The sequence below is a fragment of the Mytilus trossulus genome, chromosome 8, assembly GCF_036588685.1.
Source record: "Mytilus trossulus isolate FHL-02 chromosome 8, PNRI_Mtr1.1.1.hap1, whole genome shotgun sequence".
NCBI lineage: Eukaryota > Metazoa > Mollusca > Bivalvia > Mytilida > Mytilidae > Mytilus > Mytilus trossulus.
Genome location: NC_086380.1, coordinates 13,195,168 through 13,211,758, shown reverse-complemented (window position 1 = coordinate 13,211,758; position 16,591 = coordinate 13,195,168).

Below are 16,591 nucleotides of genomic sequence, written 5' to 3'. Positions count from 1 at the left end.
CACGAGTTTCAATTGAATAGGAAAGCCATATCAAATCTCTGTTTGGTGTTACTGGCATTAGTTTAATTTACTCTATATGGACTGCGCGAGTTTCAATTGAATAGGAAAGCCATATCAAATCTTTTTTTGTGTGTGTTACTGGCATTAGTTTAATTTACTCTATATGGACTGCACGAGTTTCAATTGAATAGGAAAGCAATATCAAATCTTTTTTTGTGTGTGTTACTGGCATTAGTTTTATTTACTCTATATGGACTGCACGAGTTTCAACTGAATAGGAAAGCCATATCAAATCTTTGATTGGTGTTACTGGCATTAGTTTAATTTACTCTATATGGACTGCACGAGTGTCAATTGAATAGGAAAGCCATATCAAATCTTTTTTTGTGTGTGTTACTGGCATTAGTTTAATTTACTCTATATGGACTGCACGAGTTTTAATTGAATAGGAAAGCAATATCAAATCTTTTTTTGTGTGTGTTACTGGCATTAGTTTAATTTACTCTATATGGACTGCACTAGTGTCAATTGAATAAGAAAGCCATATCAAATCTTTGATTGGTGTTACTGGCATTAGATTAATTTACTTTATATGGACTGCACGAGTGTCAATTGAATAGGAAAGCCATATCAAATCTTTTTGTGTGTGTGTTACTGGCATTAGTTTAATTTACTCTATATGGACTGCACGAGTTTCAATTGAATAGGAAAGCCATATCAAATCTTTTTTTGTTTGTGTTACTGGCATAAGTTTAATTTACTCTATATGGACTGCACAAGTGTCAATTGAATAGGAAAGCCATATCAAATCTTTTTTTGTTTGTGTTACTGGCATTAGTTTAATTTACTCTATATGGACTGCACTAGTGTCAAATGAATAGGAAAGCCATATCAAATCTTTTTTTGTTTGTGTTACTGGCATTAGTTTAATTTACTCTATATGGACTGCACTAGTGTCAATTGAATAGGAAAGCAATATCAAATCTTTTTTTGTGTGTGTTACTGGCATTAGTTTAATTTACTCTATATGGACTGCACGAGTTTTAATTGAATAGGAAAGCAATATCAAATCTTTTTTTGTGTGTGTTACTGGCATTAGTTTAATTTACTCTATATGGACTGCACGAGTTTTAATTGAATAGGAAAGCCATATCAAATCTTTGATTGGTGTTACTGGCATTAATTTAATTTACTCTATATGGACTGCACGAGTGTCAATTGAATAGGAAAGCCATATCAAATTTTTTTTTGTTTGTGTTACTGGCATTAGTTTAATTTACTCTATATGGACTGCACGAGTGTCAATTGAATAGGAAAGCCATATCAAATTTTTTTTTGTTTGTGTTACTGGCATTAATTTAATTTACTCTATATGGACTGCACTAGTGTCAATTGAATAGGAAAGCCATATCAAATCGTTTTTTGTTTGTGTTACTGGCATTAATTTAATTTACTCTATATGGACTGCACTAGTGTCAATTGAATAGGAAAGCAATATCAAATCTTTTTTTGTTTGTGTTACTGGCATTAGTTTAATTTACTCTATATGGACTGCACTAGTGTCAATTGAATAGGAAAGCAATATCAAATCTTTTTTTGTGTGTGTTACTGGCATTAGTTTAATTTACTCTATATGGACTGCACGAGTTTTAATTGAATAGGAAAGCAATATCAAATCTTTTTTTGTGTGTGTTACTGGCATTAGTTTAATTTACTCTATATGGACTGCACGAGTTTTAATTGAATAGGAAAGCCATATCAAATCTTTGATTGGTGTTACTGGCATTAATTTAATTTACTCTATATGGACTGCACTAGTGTCAATTGAATAGGAAAGCCATATCAAATTTTTGATTGGTGTTACTGGCATTAGATTAATTTACTCTATATGGACTGCACTAGTGTCAATTGAATAGGAAAGCCATATCAAATCGTTTTTTGTTTGTGTTACTGGCATTAATTTAATTTACTCTATATGGACTGCACTAGTGTCAATTGAATAGGAAAGCAATATCAAATCTTTTTTTGTTTGTGTTACTGGCATTAGTTTAATTTACTCTATATGGACTGCACTAGTGTCAATTGAATAGGAAAGCAATATCAAATCTTTTTTTGTGTGTGTTACTGGCATTAGTTTAATTTACTCTATATGGACTGCACGAGTTTTAATTGAATAGGAAAGCAATATCAAATCTTTTTTTGTGTGTGTTACTGGCATTAGTTTAATTTACTCTATATGGACTGCACGAGTTTTAATTGAATAGGAAAGCCATATCAAATCTTTGATTGGTGTTACTGGCATTAATTTAATTTACTCTATATGGACTGCACGAGTGTCAATTGAATAGGAAAGCCATATCAAATTTTTTTTTGTTTGTGTTACTGGCATTAGTTTAATTTACTCTATATGGACTGCACGAGTGTCAATTGAATAGGAAAGCCATATCAAATTTTTGTTTGTTTGTGTTACTGGCATTAATTTAATTTACTCTATATGGACTGCACTAGTGTCAATTGAATAGGAAAGCCATATCAAATCGTTTTTTGTTTGTGTTACTGGCATTAATTTAATTTACTCTATATGGACTGCACTAGTGTCAATTGAATAGGAAAGCCATATCAAATCTTTGATTGGTGTTACTGGCATTAGATTAATTTACTTTATATTGACTGCACGAGTGTCAATTGAATAGGAAAGCCATATCAAATTTTTTTTTGTTTGTGTTACTGGCATTAGTTTAATTTACTCTATATGGACTGCACGAGTGTCAATTGAATAGGAAAGCCATATCAAATTTTTTTTTGTTTGTGTTACTGGCATTAGTTTAATTTACTCTATATGGACTGCACGAGTGTCAATTGAATAGGAAAGCCATATCAAATTTTTTTTTGTTTGTGTTACTGGCATTAATTTAATTTACTCTATATGGACTGCACTAGTGTCAAATGAATAGGAAAGCCATATCAAATTTTTTTTTGTTTGTGTTACTGGCATTAATTTAATTTACTCTATATGGACTGCACGAGTTTCAATTGAATAGGAAAGCCATATCAAATCTTTTTTTGGTGTGTTACTGACATTAGTTTAATTTACTCTATATGGACTGCACTAGTGTCAAATGAATAGGAAAGCCATATCAAATCTTTTTTTGTTTGTGTTACTGGCATTAGTTTAATTTACTCTATATGGACTGCACTAGTGTCAAATGAATAGGAAAGCCATATCAAATCTTTTTTTGTTTGTGTTACTGGCATTAATTTAATTTACTCTATATGGACTGCACGAGTGTCAATTGAATAGGAAAGCCATATCAAATCTTTTTTTGTGTGTGTTACTGGCATTAGTTTAATTTACTCTATATGGACTGCACGAGTTTTAATTGAATAGGAAAGCAATATCAAATCTTTTTTTGTGTGTGTTACTGGCATTAGTTTAATTTACTCTATATGGACTGCACTAGTGTCAATTGAATAGGAAAGCCATATCAAATCTTTGATTGGTGTTACTGGCATTAGATTAATTTACTTTATATTGACTGCACGAGTGTCAATTGAATAGGAAAGCCATATCAAATCTTTTTGTGTGTGTGTTACTGGCATTAGTTTAATTTACTCTATATGGACTGCACTAGTGTCAAATGAATAGGAAAGCCATATCAAATCTTTTTTTGTTTGTGTTACTGGCATTAGTTTAATTTACTCTATATGGACTGCACTAGTGTCAAATGAATAGGAAAGCCATATCAAATCTTTTTTTGTTTGTGTTACTGGCATTAATTTAATTTACTCTATATGGACTGCACGAGTTTCAATTGAATAGGAAAGCCATATCAAATCTTTTTTTGGTGTGTTACTGGCATTAGTGCACTCTATGTATTGTCAATGTTCTGTCTTTTCCTGACGTAATATATAGATATAAATAAGAATGGAAACCGGGAATGTGCCAAAGACTCGACCAGAGAGTATACAACAGCCAATGTCTTCAATGAGTGTTCAAAAAAGGTAGTAAATTCCGCATTTGTTAAGTTGATGATAATGTATTAAGTCAAGCTATAAAAATAAAGAGATGTATGATTGCCAATAGACAACTATCTGAATATGCGGTATGGGCTTCGCTCATTGTTGAATGCCTTTAACTGGCCCCTACACACTTATGTTCGCTAGTCAAGCAAAACCGGACGTAAGCCTAAACTCCGAAACATATAAATGAACCAAAATTTGAACACAAAATGCGGTTGTGTTGAACATGTTTTGTGAGCTCTCAACCTCCCTACTCCTCTAATGTTATTGCTTTACATTTATGATCCAACATTTTGTCGATACCTGTAGTTGACTCTGCCCGTTCATGACGTCGTTCCATTAATCAATGTGTAGTGATTGAAATTTTAGATATATATTATATTATATATTTGTTGTGCAAATACAAATAAGGAGATGTAGTACGATTGTCAATGAGACCATAATAAATTTTATTACAAGGGGTGTAAACAAGTATACTTATTGTGACCTTCTGCTGTTGACTGTTATATGGCTGGGTCATTGTCCCTTTGACACATTCCCCATTCCCATTCTGCACATTATAGACATCTATACAGCCTTCAACAAAAAAAAAAAACTTAAAAAAGTCTTAATTTATTTGTTAGTTGTTTGTTCTGTGTTTTATGTGGATTTGATGAGTTAAGCCTTACTCGTTGTTTGTTCTTATGTTTTTGCTGCTACACTACTGCCCAAGGAAGTACAAGGGTTGGGTGCCCACTCAAATTTGTAATCGAACCTGTATGTGACTGTCACCAGTCAGAGACCTCTTTATTCAGTGGTTGTCCTTTTTTTTGGTTATCATTTGTGTTGTTTAAACATAAACTTGACCGTTAATCATCTGTTATGAATTGTTTTACATTTCTAATTTCGGGGACTTTAAAGCTTTCTATGCGGAATGTTTATTTTCTTAAAAGGTCCAACCATTACCTTCTACCATCTACATCATGTGGTCTCTAGTTGAAAGATGTCACTGTCAATCATAGATAAATATTCTTTTTCTGTGTATCAATATATATCGTAAACTGGAAAAAGGTATACATGATCAATATATGTCGTAAACTGGAATAAGGTATACATGAAAGGGTTGATTACAGCTACAAAATAAAGAAATATGGTAATTACAGGATATTAGGTATATCATTTATATGTTTGCCGATATATATATACATGAATTTGCTAAAACGTTGAATTTGTTTAATAAAAGAATAATGTCATACTTTGATTGCAGTCGGAGTTTTCATTGTCTTTGCAAACTCACAATGGAATCATATCTTGCATGGATCCTGGTCTTTTTGTGTGAATGCAGTGTTTAAGAAAAAAGTGCCTACGATCAAATATGTTTATTTCTAAGGTCTAACTAAAATATAATTGTTATCCAATTGCAAATGTTCCACCAAAAGTACTTTTAATGCACACACACAAACCATTTAATAAGTTGATGATAATGTATTAAGTCAAGCTATCAAAAGGAAGAGATGTATGATTGCCAATAGACAACTATCTGACTATGCGGTATGGGCTTTGCTCATTGTTGAATGCATAACGGAGACCTAAAGTTTGTGTCATTTGGTCTCTTGTGGAGAGGTGTCTTATTAGCAATGATACCACATCTTCTTTTTTTATAGCTAGGAGCAAACCAATCTAGTTATACTTACGTTTTGTGTTAGCATCTCAAAGTAAAAATTCTCGTAACTGTTTGATGACAACATCAATTATTTTCAATATTGAAAAGGAGTTTTCGCATTCAATCTTAAAATGCATAAGCATTGATCAAAGTAAATTCAAGTAATCGTACAAAGTGTGGGCAGACAAAGAAAAGAACTGACAACAGCTGGACTATATATACCCTTATACGCATATCTTTATGACGCAGATATTTTATGTGGTAATTAACCGATGTCATGAATAACCATAGGAGGATTCTTTGCCTGATTTGTATTTTAGGAACGTGTTGTGTAGATACTGACATGACTGAGGTCTAATGGTAACATAATTAAATTTTCATTTTGTGTTTGTTTATAATAAAAAAAAAGTTTATATTATTTTTCAAAAACGGGATCATCTCGTTCAGTAACAAAATACAGCGTGACGAACTATAAATAGGATTGATCAGACTTTGTAACCTACAATTCAACATGTTTACTACCTGGTATCATGTATATAATTGTAATTTATTATCGTGGCATAAGAAAGGTTGTATTTTCAATAATCATTATTTTGATTTTACATACAGACAATAATTGAAAATCAATTCACCACAACATATTCATTAAAAAGAAAGCAAAAGAGTAGCGGAAGGTACCAGAGGGATAATCAAACACAAGGTGAAAGGGAAATGACAGTATCAAGGCAAAAGTCCTAAAATAACCAAAATCAAATTGTTTACCACATAAAACATAGAAGCTAAAGAGTGATTAACATGGAAATACCTCGTTCAGTAACACAATACAGCGTGACGAACTATAAATAGGATTGAACCGACTTTTAAACCTAAAATTTACTACCTGATATTGCGTGTATGTTATTGTGGTTTTAAAGGAAAACGAAAGAAGATCTTTTTTGGGAAAACCCATTACACAACTAATATATCCCTCAACAGACTAATAACATGGCAGGTAAATAATTAATTCTGAAGGTTTATATCTGTTACATCCTTACATGTAGTTTGAAAAAGGTTTTAATTTATGATAGCATTAACACATATACGAAAGAGATATGCAAACAAGAAATGCAAAATACGAAACGAATTGAGAATACCATGGATGAAATAGAAAGATTACAAACAAACAGACTCTCTACCAACGGCAACTTGATTTTGCCATGTGATTATGGACTTTCCTAATTGATTTTCCTCTGAGTTTAGTATTTTTGTGATTTTACTTTTTAGAAGTAAAAAAAAAAACAAATGAGTGAGTAGTAGGAAATGGACAAATTAGTACACATGAACTGAAAAAGTTTGCTTACTTTATCATTATCTGTTTCATTATCTGTATTCATGGTAAACTATCCTCTACTTTGCATACTAAAACAAAAAGTACAACACAATACAGAATGTACAGAAATAAAGTTACATACGTATAGACAGTGGAATACGATTTAAATTGTCATGTTAATGGAAAATCACATGGCATAGGGCATAGACGATCAAATAGTCAATACAGGAATATTCTGAGCGTGTAACAATCAATCTTTCTCTCATTTTTGTTTCATTATAATAGATAACAGTTATCAAATTAACCAGGCTTATAATTTAATACGCCAGATACGCGGTTCTTTTTCAGTAACCAAGATAATTTCCTTTTTTAAATCCATGATTAGTATTGCTAAGGCTTATTTTCTGTTTCGATAGGTTCAATTATTTTCATGAATATTTTTCTCTTATTCCTTTACGTGGCAATATAATCCGTAATGCGAAGGGACAAAAGTTGAACATCCATCGACATAATGAAAAAAATCCACGAAAACAGTTTTTCCTTTTGCATGTAACTAGTATTTTTCTACTTTGTGTTTTGTAATTTTTTTGTTTGCAATTTTATTTGGTTTTCTTCGTCTTTTGTAATTACAGTGTGAATTTTGTTCGACTTATTTTGAATGTTGAAAGTTTGAATGTTCATTTGAATGATTGTCTCTTTTAATTACACCAAACAACTGATCTTTGATCTATTTCACAAGCCGATGACTACTATCACGCACTGCTGTATATACTTACTCCTGCATATCTTCCAATTGATACGATATTCCCGGGCTTTTATTTTCTATCATGATTTCCTTGATAGAGAGTTGCTGCACACAAGAAAGCTATTAAACAAAACGTTCCAAATGATGAAGTTGAAATCTTTCCGTCTTAGTTTTTTATGGACGCCATCACGAGTTACTTAACCGTTATGAAATATCCGTTTCACAGATATTGTTGGATGTGTTTCTTATGTCGTAACTGTAATCCGTTTCATTTTCTCGAATGTGACCCACTGAATTAGACTGATTCCCGTGTTTGTAATAATATGAGTTACACGATGGCAGCCACATGTGGAGCAGTATCTGCTTACAATTCCTGAGACCCTTAATTCACCCAAAGTTTCTGTTGGGGTTGGTGTTGTTTAGATTTGTTTTTTTTATGATGAGATTTGTTAACTATTAAGTGTCTGGTTTTGTTTTTTAGACAGAGCGTACGTTGTCAGTTTATTTTCTATTTATGAGTTTGAATGTCCCTCTGGTATCAAACTTTCTGTTATTTCTTTGAGTTCTGGTAAAACAAGATGGCCAGAATTGAAGAAAATATATTAATTAAATGCAATATGATATTTTTATTATGTTTTTCAAGATTTAATAAAAATATTTATTATGGCGTGAGTGCCAATGAGACAACTCTCCATCCAAATATCAATTTTAAAAAAGTAAACCATTATTGATCAATGTACGGTCTTCAACACGGAGCCTTGGCTCACCTCGAACAACAAGCTATTAAGGGCCAAAAAATTACTAGTGTAAAACCATGCATACTGGAAAACCAACGGTCTAATAGTGTCTTATTTTGTAAAATAACGAAATAGATACTGCCTCTCGTCTATTCAATTAATCGGCACTGTTATACACATGAGTAAAATCAGGTGAATTCTTCCTCTATCACAATTATAATGACAGCGATGTGTGAACAAAACAAATATACATAATTGGTAAGAATGTCAAAAATGAGTACAGCAATCAACATTGTGTTGTATTCTTAGTCACCATCAAAACAAAGAAATAAGTCAATAAAGAAAACCGGAAAGGCATATAGACGAAGCATATTTAAGAAAAAATGTAAAAAATTTAAAACGTTTACCATAGCACAATAATACATAAACGGGATGATGCCGTTTCCACGTCGAATGGATTATATCAAAACTTGCCAAAACAGTAAAAGAAATACTGTTGGTCCAAGGACACAGTTATCGTCCTTTGGTTTTCGTTGTCTACGAATATAGTCCCTAGTGTAAACAGTGTATAACTTATATGTTTTATTTAATACACTTTCCCAATTTATTTCTTTACATTAAATTCATGAAATATTTAGTAGGGGGATGTAATTACATGTCAAAAAAATTTGGGTGCTGAAACTTTATGTTAAGTAGTGAATTGGTCCAGTTCTAAAAGGTCAAATTTTATCACGTCTAAAGCTGTCAAACTGAATTTTACACCCCCTTAACACAGAATTGTCGATATTTTGAGTTAGGGCTGCATGGTAGAAGTGTCTATAATTTTGATATTATTTGTCTCACTGGTAGTACACTACACTGTAAAAATATTTTTGAGAAAGAGCAGGTGCGATTTTTTTAATTTGAATTTATTGTCTAAAAGAAATGCACTACGAAATAACTGTGTTCTCGGGCCTAAGAGATGGATTCCTGAAATCCCGATTCTGTACTTTGGGAACTTTCTTGAATGATTTGCTGGTTTAAATTTGTCAACCTCAATAAAAGTAAAGGATTTACATCTTTGGTTTACATAAATTCTGTTAAAACGTGCCATTTTAGCATTCTAGGCTATAATAAGCATTATAAAGAAGTTTACATTGTATGCCTAAGAGGCATGCGGACTTTCTATCTGACAGCTTTTTTGTTCCTGATATTTGTTTTTCTATGCTTAAATCAAATTTGATTAAATATTTGTGAACTCTAAATAAAGAGAAAAGTAGATTATCACAGAAAAAAAGTACAGCATATTTTGTATTCACGGCCCTGGTTAAACGGCCTAACTGATGTATGTAAAATGTGAAGTGCTTTGTACATCAAATCTGTAGTCCATCACAAATATTTCAAATGAATTGGTCCAGTTCTAAAAGGTCAAATTTTATCACGTCTGAAGCTGTCAAACTGAATTTTATACCCCCTTAACACAGAATTGTCGATATTTTGAGTTAGAGCTGGTAGAAGTTTCTATAATTTTGATATTATTATTTGTCTCACTGGTAGTACACTGCACTGTAAAAATATTTTTGAAAAAGAGCAGGTGCTATTTTTTTAATTTGAATTTATTGTCTAAAAGAAATGCACTACGAAATAACTGTGTTCTCGGGCCTGTTTACAGACACATCAAAGATCAATTTTAATTAAATGATGCACAACGTCAGTTCCTAAACAATACACTCAAATACCGTATTTTTGAAGTATTAAAAAAATTATAAACAATGTGCAACCGTTCAAACTCATATAATCATACAAAGTAAAATCACAAAAATACTGAACTAAGAGGAAAATCAATTCAAAAAGTTCATCATCACATAGCAAAATCAAACAACAAAACACGAATGGACAAGAACTGTCATATTCCTGACTTGGTACAGGCAATGTATTTATATGATTATTTTTTTATTTCATATTTACCTTTTTACCTTCTATTTTCTATATTTCAGACAGTAAAAATCCAGACACATCAATAGCACTGTATCGTTATCTCTGTCAGCATATAGTAGGATAATAATATCATGTTATCTATGAACGCTGTCAGGGACAATATACAAAATAGCAAGAATGCAACAATTATAACAAGTGGTAGCTATGGTGAAGGACTTGAGATACGGGGCAGTGACTTAGATATGATGGTGGTACACAAGCAGGTTGACGTTTGTGAAGAATTAAAATCCCGTTATCATCCCCACAAAATACCTTTCTTAATGGAAAGAGGCGATGTGAAACCTTGTTTTACTCTGTTGAGACTAGTATATAGTAGAATGTCGAAATGTATAAGATCCCGTGATGAACACAATGGTAAACAATATCTTTCCAGTGCATTGTTTAAACAAGATTTAGTATCTGTTGGTTTTAAAATAATTCATGGTCCGTGTTTATCAGACAAAGACGGAGATTTTGACTATGCTTATTGTTTACATTGTAAAACGTGGATATCTCCTGCAGTACAGTGGATAACAAGATCAAGTAACTCATGGCCGAGTGATGGTATCAAACAAAGCATTATTAAACATGGAGTTCTGTTTGTACCAATCGGAGTTAAAGGATCACCAAAGGAAGATATAGAATAGCGAGTATCGTTTTCTGTTGGAGAAAAATTTATAATTAACACATTTACACACACTCAATTACTATGCTATGCTCTATTTAAAATTGTTTTGAAAGATGTCATAGCTATTCATTCCGAATGTAAAGATTTACTCTGTTCTTATTTCCTGAAAACAATTATGTTTTTGATATCTGAAGAACTTCCACAATCCGTATGGAAACCTGATAATATGATACCTTGCTTTATGCGATGTTTCAACAGGCTGATTTATTGTGTTGAACACTCAGTTTGTTTTCATTACTTTATTTCAGAGAATAACCTGTTTGAGAACAAAATAGAGGGTCGCAGTCGTGAAGTACTTTTATAAAAACTAAATACGTTTTATAGCTATGGATGGCGATGCATTTTCTTTTCTGATCAAATATCCAATTTTCATGTATCAAGGTGTAACATCGAACCAAATTAAGCTCAAGGATTTTAATTTTTATCAGTATTTACTTTAAAATTTGTTTGAAATACAACATGCTCAAGGAGTCGATACTCATGAATTCAGTTTATCAGACCATGTCGTGTTCGAAATCTGCAAAAAAATACATGTATAAATACGTCATGTCTATGTATTCTAGTGGACTTATATCACTGGACAGTACAAGAAGTAATAATAAATATCAATACACACAGTACACAGTACAAATCCTGTCTTAGTACGTACCCTGCTACAGAATGTTTATCATGACGCTGTGTCTGGATGGTTACTGCTAGCATCGCTTTTCTATAGGACAAAACAATACAGTAAAGCTTTATACATCATAAGGTATTCCATATCGAAATGTACTCCTGAAAAAATGTGCCACTATTCGACTGTATTGGATTAATGGTTAAATCTTAATTCATTCCAGATGAAGAGTTTTCTTAATCTTGGAACACTTCTGCTTGTAGATGGTGTACGTTTCCCGAGTAATTCTTATTTAACACAAAATGAGCTTCAAATGGTAGATTTTTTTCGAATGATTGCCGGTGGTTTCCTTCTACCGCGTCTGCTCATTTCCTTCAGTTTCTTTGTCATTATCATTTCAATAGTTTCAGACAATGTCAGGATTCCTTTCAAGATTTAAAACTGGTCATAAAAGGAAACTATTTAATCTCACATCCTTTCGTAAAAGCTCAGTCTTATGCTTTGTTGGGAATAGCTTTGCAGTTATTTGGTCACAATGATTCAGCAAGACAAGCATTCTTAAAATCTGGGGTTAAGCAACTTTTGTATAAGAGTTTAGTATGACATATGTGCACTCAAATGAGCTGTAATTTGATTGTTTTTGTCTACGAGACAAAGGTAAATTTATGAAAAATGTGTTCAAACCTTATGTTAAAAAAACCGCCATATCTCAAAATGGATAAAAAAAACTATGAGTGAACCATGACGTATGTATTTTGATCCAGAGAGACGTTCCGTCACACGTGATTCTATTTTAAAAAAAAAAACAGCCTTAAGTTATTAATTTTTTAAGAAATAGCAAAAAAAATATATTTTTTTCCTGTATTACTTATCTTACATTTGTTGTTATTCATTAATTGGTTTCACTTTATGTATTGTTTATGTCGCATTACGTTTTGCCTTGAGAAATTGATTTAAATCAATATCATCTATATACTAAATGTTTGTTACTGAAAAGTATTAAATGGACAGATTTTTTTTCTTCTCAGAAATAACGAATTTATTGTTTGTATTCTTACAGTTTGTTGAATAGTACAATTATGGTGCTTTTGTAATTTTGTCAATGATCGTCATTAAGTAAATGCAACAGCAATGCATTCAGTTAATATGCCGAAATTTTGATATGTGTGCTTTTAATGTTGACGAATAAAACGATTTTTAAAAAGGATGAAGATAGATTATCGGTTTGGTGATGTAGTTGAAAGAGACCATAAATTTAGGATCGATCCGTGTTTTTTTTTACACTGTTAAACTATCTTTAAATATTATTTTGATCGGTACACACATTGATTTCTTTATCAATAAATTAAAACATAACGAAATTGTATTGCTAAACAGCTATGAACTTTTATGTTCACACCATTCTTCTGATATCTATGTTTTTTCTCTGACTATTTATGACGTCCATTATTCTAAGGATGTGTCCCGATTGACATTTTAGTCCTAGATATAAGAATTATGTATAAGTTGTGTATAAAAATATAGATGTGGAATGATTGTCAATGAGACAAGCATCCACCAAAATTCAATTGAATCGGATAACCTCAATTATATGCAGCCGCACGGCCTTAAATGAATAATAAACCCTATTTCGTATATCCAGCGTTAATTATTTTAAATATAAGCTTTTAATAAATGTTCAGTAACAAAGAGTACTCTTAGATCTGTACTGTACGTCTCCAAAGTCCTTTTTAATTATTTGTTTCGTCTTTTGTTTCTCTTGATCTAATCAGTAAAGCTTTTTCATGTCGTGTTTTTATGTTGTGTTGGTACACTCTTTTCCATGGTCATACATAGTTTGGGCGCTCGCACACATACACGAATTGGTTGGCCTTTATGGAATAACCGTTTCACAAATGATATCGGATATATTCCTTACGTCGTAACTTCAATCCCCTTCTTTTTCATGAATGTGACCTACAGAATTAGATTATTTACCAAATTTGTTATCACATAAACAACACGACGGGTGCCACATGTGGAGCAGGATCTGCTTACCTTTCCGGAGCACCTGAGATCACCCCTTGTTTTTTGGTGGGGTTCGTGTTGTTTATTCTTTAGTTTTCTATGTTGTGTCATGTGCACTATTGTTTGTCTGTTTGTCTGATTCATTTTTAGCCATGGAGTTGTCAGTTTGTATAAGATTTATGAGTTAGACTGGCCCTTTGGTATCTTTCGTCCCTCTTTTATATTAGTTTTTGTGTGAATATCTTAAGTCAGGAGCCCTGTTGGTCTGATATTGTCTTTTTTTGTGTTTAAAGTATTTTTTTAATAAATTAGACTTAGTTATCTGGTTGGAATTGTTTTTAATTTCCCATTTCGAGGTCTTTTATAGATTCATATGCTGTATTGGTGTTGCTCAAGGCAGACAAGGCCTGATGAATTCATATGACACACCATTATTGAATACATTTATTTTGGACAATAAAGCCAATCCACGTCACCGAAAAAACAAAAATAGCTCTAATTGGTGCATCTTAGACAACAAAGAGCGTTCAAACTCCGATTTTCATTCACGATTGAATGAGTGGTAATGTTTTCATCCTGCACAAACATTTGTCTTACATGGCTGGATACTTGAAATTTCACATGCCATTGTGTATGCATGTTATACAGCAAGGAAAGTGAGAGTCACCTTAATTTATTTTTGATTTGTTTACGTATTGCTGTTACAAATAGCCAAATGCAAAAATGTCAGAGTACAAGTCCATGTCAAACATGTGTCAAAGACATTTTATTGTTGCATATTCAAATAGTTCAAAGCCATGGGAAAAAATACGGCCGTACGTTAATCGTGTCCTTATAACGTTTTATTAAAGACTTAGTGACGTACTGTTCAGTTAAGTATGCAATGTTTATAAAAACAAAGTGTTTGCTTCTGACAGCATTGCATATTATTTATATAACATGAACACCTTTTGATTATTTTAGATAGACAGATTTGTGAATTCCTTGTAAACCTTGTGAAACAAACATTCTGTGTAACAAAAAAAATATTTAACTACAAATACCACAGTGTGGGAACGGAACTGTACGGTTTTCTACTAATTTGGGCTCCGACGTTTGCAAAATAACAAGTTGCTTGATGGAAATTTTTATGAACTCTTGTGTTACAAGTTTTGACAGCTAAAACATCCTTTATGTAAATATGAACCAATAAAATAATAAGAAAGATATATGCATCAAAACATTTTCCTTAAAATGGTGGAGCTCCTTTCGGAGTAGTCTAGTTGACCAAACGATGAATGAAAAGCTCCAAGCGATTGCACAGGAAGGCTGTGAGTGATATTACAGTTAACTAGCAAGCGATTGTACAGTCAATAAAAATATCCGGCATGGGATAATGTATATATTTGGATTTCTACTAGGACAATGGCTTTGAAACTTTCAGACAGGTAAGAATATATATCAGGAAAGGTACATGTGAAAATTCAGGTAGCAAACATTGATTTTTCGATATTTATTTGAGATTTTTTATCGCTGTTGTGTGACAATTTTCATCGTTTTACACATTGAGCTCCACCATTCTAAGGAGAACGTTTTGATGCATATATTTTTCTTATTATTGTATTGGTTCGTATTTACATAAAGAATGTTTTAGTTATCATAACTTGGAGCAGAAACGTTATATAGGAACATAAGAGTTCGTCAAAGTTTCCATCAAGCAACTTGCTATTTTGCAAATGTAGGAGCACCGCTTGACAGTCTCCCGAATGACCAAATTAGTAGAAAACCATGCAGTTTCGTTCCCACACTGTGAATACTAAAACATAATTGGTTGGCTCTTGCACTAAATGCGACCATGTATTTTGTGATTTTTTATTCTTTAGAATACAAAATACGAATGAGAAACCTGCTTTCTTTAGTACCGTTTGTTGCCAATTCTTGTTCGTTGTGCAAAGGCCCATTGACATTGTGACAGTTGAACCTGTTTTTGGAAACGTAATTGTGTAATTTCATGGGAATTTCCAACCGTTTCAATTTAAATTGTAATATTTACGCTTGGGAAACATTCTTTAAACTTTTTAAGTAACTTTTATATTCCAAAGTTCCAAAGTGTTACATTTTCTTTGCAAATATCGATGCTGTATACTTACAGGAGTTCTAAAATTATTTCTGTAGGAATTACATTTCGGTGGTTTTTGGAGATCTTCCTCATTACATTTTGTTAAATCGAGGCATACCAAGTTTGAAACGGTAACTTTCATTAGTTTAAATTGAGTGTTAATAATTCTTATTGAATCTACTAGATTTAGACATTAATTCTATAATAAGAGCTTAGAGTATCTTAGGCCCAGTACTTTTTTAAATCATTGCTTATTCTTGTAAGGGCTTTCTGTCTGTACCTGAATCCCAAAATAGGTTCCTATTTATTATGACTCTTTACCTCCTAGCCAATTTTAGTCTTCGACTACGGAATTTGGCTGATACGTTACGATTTTGGCTTGTTATAATACATAACCCTGGCTAATTGTTTAAATTTGTTAATCGAGCGAAACTGATAAGTCTTTTGAAGACGAAACGCGCGTCTGGCGTAAATATTTTAATTAAATACTGGTGATGAATTTATTTATATATACCCTGTTTTGAAAATTTAGTCATCAATATGACATAATATAAGTTATTTTTTCTGTTTTATGTATTGTCAATAGTTTCGGTTGTTCCTTCGTGGTATTCAGTGGTTTACATCTTTTAAAGGACTTAATTGTAACTATTATAAGTATAAAAGAAGCGTATGGGGAAAAAATATCCACATTTACACAGAAACACTAAAGAAATGTTACAATAAAAACTTAAAAGGATAGTTAGTTCCGGTAAAAAATGTATTTATTAACTATCGAT